General features: G+C 45.5%; 2 non-coding genes across 2 annotated transcripts; both read right to left on the bottom strand.

Moving 5' to 3' along the window:
- Positions 1 to 4,489: 4,489 nt before the first annotated feature.
- On the bottom strand, positions 4,490 to 4,562 carry TRNAV-AAC (transfer RNA valine (anticodon AAC)). The gene has a single exon. It is a non-coding gene; the product is annotated as a tRNA-Val (tRNA).
- Positions 4,563 to 4,907: 345 nt separating this feature from the next.
- Positions 4,908 to 4,980, bottom strand: TRNAV-AAC (transfer RNA valine (anticodon AAC)). The gene has a single exon. It is a non-coding gene; the product is annotated as a tRNA-Val (tRNA).
- Between the last annotated feature and the right edge of the window lie 371 nt (positions 4,981 to 5,351).

The following is a 5,351-nucleotide window of genomic DNA, read 5'->3' as shown; positions in this document are numbered from 1 at the left end:
ATTCGCCCTTGTGCATGAGTTAAATTGTCAAATACGTAAGTACAAACACATTGTCCCACATAATGCAAACTCATAAAGTGCGCGAGCATATAAGTGCACTGACATATGGCCCAGTTACATTGCGAACTCTCTATAAACGCACAAGGACAAACAATGGCGGCAATTTGCTGGGGCAGGTTGTTCCACTCTGTAGCGGCATGTCAAAAGAATGAAGCTGGAAAGGCAACGGTGCGTATGCGAGGGCGGCCCACTTGAAGAAGTGTGCCGTGTACAATGAGATGTTAGGATTGCGGGGGAGGATATATGGTGATTGATCAAGCGACGTGTGATAAAACTTGTGGAAAGTGAAAGGGTCGCAATGCGTCGGCGCGTACAAAGGAAAAGTAAATGCGATGCTGTCTTTTTTTAAGTCGGATGTGCTCACGTCATTGATTTTAAAGAGCGCCAAAAAACACACAAACAAGGAACAGCACAGGACCAGCGCTGGTCCTGAGCTCTTCCTCGTCCGTGTGTTTGTTGACGCTGTTTCAAATGAATGATCCGTACCAACTAGCTCGTGCCCAAACTACTCTAAGTGCTTACATCATATGAATAATTAGAATGAATGAACCTCGTGGAGAGCTTTTGAACGGCTTCGAGTGCGTTGATGAGATATGTTTGGTGTGGACTCCATACGGCGGATGCATATGCCAGTTTCGGTCGGACTGTTGACTCGTAGGCTAGCAGATTAACCAGCCTGTCGGTGCATTTTAGATGACGTGCTTCAGAAGACCGAGTCATTTGTTAAAAGGTGAAATGATGTTCGTGACGTGTGCGTGCCAGAATGTGTTGTTAGATATAGGAGCACCTAGGTACCTTTAGGACTGCGAATTACATACGGGAATGTTGTTAATTGTGTATTTGTGAGGAAATGGATCACATATGGATCAGAAATGGGTCGCGGATTTCGAGAAATCATTGGCGTATTTGGGCCTCTTCGGCTCAGTAAAAGCTTTTTAAATATGCAAACTTAAGTTCCTTAATTTTTTTAGTATACAATGTAGTCCATCTCTACAGAAAAACGAACAACTAGGCTGTAGCAGGCGTCATGAAAATACGCGATGTTAGAGCAAGCTTGTGCAGGAAATTCATGGTGTAGCCGCCATCCGTATTTCCTTTTTGCGTATTTCCTGACTTACCAAGCCTCCTCTAATGGTATTAGAGTGTGCTTTTTTGTTTGTTTCGTTATGAGTAGAAGGGTAATTTGCTAATAACGCTCAAGCAATTTTCTCTTTACCACCAGGGATTGTTCGCGTTTCCGAGAGCCATTTATTCGTGTGTATGAAAATGACACATAGAAGTTTTTCACGTTTTTTTGCCTTACGCACTATGCGTCGTCGCGACAGTCGCTCTCATTTCAACTTGGTCATGTTGGGCGATGAAGTAAACGCAAAAGAACTTACAATAAAGAGAACAAACGAAGGGTCGCTAACCTGAAATTTCCAAATTGCTTTAAATCATCGGTAATGCCTGTGTTACGCTAGTTTGCGAAAAATGAGCTACCACCGCACAAAATGCGTGTTTACACAATGCTAAAGGAAGTTTGTCACTCAGGAAAAAAAAAGCTAATAGCGTAGAGTGACCAGAAGTCTCAGGGTTCGGCGTGTCTGCTATGGAATGCACCTTTCAAGTTCACCAAAAATTCTGCGATCCTGTGAAATACATTGCGAACCACGGTCCATTAGCTGCTGCGCTGCTTCAGAAATTTCTTCAACATGACGTTTAAAATCCGTTTGCTTCAAATATTTTTCTCGAATTCTAAATAAGAAATAGTCACACTAAAATTCCGAGCAGTGCCAACAAGTTTATCTGAACGCGTTATCAAAACTGTGAAGAGTAACTATCGTTAGAACGAGTTGTTATTAAAAAAATATATCCTCGTCCTTTTTGAATGACTTGAGACGTTCGGGATGGTATAGGCAGGGACGGGTTCGGTGTGCGCCATTAACTAGGTTTGTGCGGTAAAGAGCAAGAGAGATGATGTTGGATACAGTATATGTGCAAGCGCTCTGTTGAGTGAAAGCAATAGATTCATCATAACAAATTAGAAAGCATAATTGCAGCAGTCGTTGTAAGCCATTCATATATGTACAGGATGTCCCAGCTCACTTTAGCCAGAGTTTAAAAATATGCGAATCCCACGTGGCTGGAGAGTACCAAGGCTGTTTTCCATCGCTTGGAGATGCTCAGATCTTTTCATTCGATCTAATTGCGTAATTAGTGGTGATTAATTAATTAACTTCTCAAATATTATAATTAGATGAAAAGTGCCAAGGAGAAAATTGTAGAGCGAGATGAAAACTCCCGATACAGCTTTCTGTTGCTCAATACGTGTGACATGAAAGTACTTTCCCGAGCGTGAAAGAAGTCCGCGAATGCCCGCAAAATTGCCGCGCGACTGGCCGCTCTAGGGACGCGAAGTGCCTAGAGCGCAAGTTCGGCTCGCAAATGACGATAATGGGAAACATATTGGCATACAGGAAGTGACCGAAATCCGCAATATGCGCTCTGAGTCCGTGGGCATTCAATTGAAAGATAGCTGCTTTTCGGAGATCATTCCTGAAAGACAGTGGCTGAGGAGACATGATCTACTCACGGGTTGCCAGCACTGGACTCAGAGCGTCCAGTACTTGAAGCGCACTTCTGGCAGACAGTGTGTTCATGTTTAGCAACACGCGAATGGCATTAATCAAAGACCTAAGAAGAGATATCACTTGCCCATCTATTTTGCGCGCTTCCTCGGTTGCAGCACCTTGCTGTACTGGTGGCGGCTTCTGGTGTGCCTCTTCTGTCGGTAGTGTATGCGTAAGTGGCGGCCATTCCTTTGTAGAGAGAGATCTGGCAGTTTTCTCCCTTCCAAAGTCGGTGTTTGAGGTGCTGGAAACTTCCGCTAACGCTGCTGCTTGACGAGTCAACTATTTTTGAAAAGTTGGTGTTTTCCATCGTGAGGACCTTCGATGGTGATGTCGTCTTTGCCGGACTTTCTCAGCGGCCTCTTTGTGGGTAGAGCTGTCTCTCACTATTTGTTTGAGAATGAAGATCTCTTTCTTGATTTGGGGACAGTCTTTGGAAGGGGCGCAGTGATCCCCTTGACAGTTAGGACACTTCAACGTGGTTGCACTGAAAGTGTCTTCTGAGTGGGGCTCGGCGCATCGAGGGCACGCTACAGAAATTCTGCAAACACATACCATCCACATGGTAAATCTTCTGACAGTTGAAGCACTGCATTGATCTTGAAATAAATGGTCGAACCTGGTGGCAAAAGTGGCCAGCCTTCACGTAGGAGGGAAGACAGTCACCTTTGAACATTGTCGTCACCTAAAGTGCGTTACCGAGGATCCCAACGTGCACAATTACGTTGTGTTCACTTACTGGTTTCATGAGAACTGGGAGGTCTGCGCTAGGTATATCATTGTCAATGTGATAGATGAGTCCTGTTATTGTGGCATCATTCGCTGGCACGATGCATGGATCGAACCTTGAGGCTGCCCAGCTGCGTTACATGTTGTAGTATGGTCAGCGCGCTCGGGTTCATCACCTCGATTTCCATGATGTTTCTCCTAGTGTTTTTCCTGACATCCTTGATATCGTTCGGCACGGTGTTTTCTAGATACACGGAGAGTGCTTGCCTGTTGAAGACGCGCAGGTTTTTAGTAGCGTTCTGTGGCAAAAACAGGATGGAGCGAGGCCATCGCTGAGGCGGAGTTTTCACGGTGGTTGAACTTGACCCCGAAGATGTGTTGATAACTCTTCGTTTGGCCTTGCAGTAAAGGACAGGTAGAGTACTCGTCCCTTGATGCTCTGTGTCCACGCAATCACTCGAAGTATTTCCTCGCTTCCTGGAAGCGATGTCCACGGGTGAAGGGACCCGGGAGGGGCCTCGGGGTGTTGTACATCCATCACCGTGATGTAGCGGGCGGTATACCACACAAGTGCAGTGAGAAGTCCAGAAAAGCACACAGACGGGCGAGATGTGTTCCACAGGAGAAGCACTTGGCCTTCGTATTCTCGAAATTCGTTCTAAGTTTATGTGCGTTGTGAAATCGCTGACTTCAATTCGTGTATTGCAATAGGAACGCTAAAGTAACCAGTACAAAAGATTATCAATAAGTTTTGTTAATCACTCAATTATGCGTATTGAATTTTACGGTGAATAATCCATACCTCTTGTATTCCAGCCCAGTAAGCATATTTGGGCTACATGCCACAGGTGATCTTTATGACTGCGATTTTAATTCTGTTAACATTAACATATAACACGATCTAACCACGCAGCTATGTGCTCTTGAGGCTAGCGCACTGCTATATCTACCGCGAACTTCCTTAATTCTTGGACATTACATGGAAAGACAAAAAAGCAACACCATGCCTTGTTATGTAAAATCTGTCAAGTGTGTGAGAAGACCCGCTAAGTACGTCTAAATGAAATGGTTCGCAAAAAGGGGCATCATGTGCCTGCCAGGGATCGAACCTGGGGCCTTCCGCGTGTTAGGCGGATGTGATAACCACTACACCACAAGCACAGCTGTTCGCGGCCTCCGCAGTGAATTGCGCCGTCGACGCTGGCATCTCTCGCACGATGTGTATGTACACATGGATTGGAGCATAAAAATTATTTAGCGCACATAAATGATTACCTCTGCCAGGCTTATTGAAACAGATGAACCTTCAGAAACTGAGCTATGGTTTCGATAGACTATTGAGTAATGAATCGGACGTTTTGAAACGTCCAGCCGCAGCGGCTATGAAGCGGCTTTAAGCGAGAAGTAATTTATGAAAACGTGACAACCTGCTTACAAATGAGGTGAAACTAAAATAAAAGTACGTCTAAATAAAATGGCTGAGCTAGGTGGCCAAAAAGGACACCATGTGCCTGCCAGGGATCGAACCTGGGACCTTCCGCGTGTTAGGCGGATGTGATAACCACTACACCACAAGCACAGCTGCCCTGCAGAGAGCGCAAGGAGACCGCTGACTGCTGCGTTCTTCGTAGCCGGTCTGCTTCCGCCTTCGGTTGTACCGCCTCGGGCAGGGTTGGTTGCGGCGCATTGAAGAATTGGAGTGAGCCGCTACACGAGAAGTCTCGGGTTGGCTTGCATGTAGCATGAGAAAGTTCGCTTTTAATTTTTTTTTTTTCATTATGGTCTTTTCGAAGCGCTCGGCGCTTCATTCATGTGGAGCCGTTCGGTAAAATTTAAATTCCGAGCCTCTCAACGAGGCCGCCATCGAAGTCTTCTGATACCTAAAAATCGGTGCCGTCATTATATGGACTCTCCTAAAGATGATTAAGTCCGGCGATATTAGTCCGGCGA

Source organism: Dermacentor andersoni, chromosome 4 (assembly GCF_023375885.2).
Source record: "Dermacentor andersoni chromosome 4, qqDerAnde1_hic_scaffold, whole genome shotgun sequence".
Classification (NCBI taxonomy): Eukaryota; Metazoa; Arthropoda; class Arachnida; order Ixodida; family Ixodidae; genus Dermacentor; species Dermacentor andersoni.
This window is presented reverse-complemented; position numbering and strand designations above follow the sequence as displayed.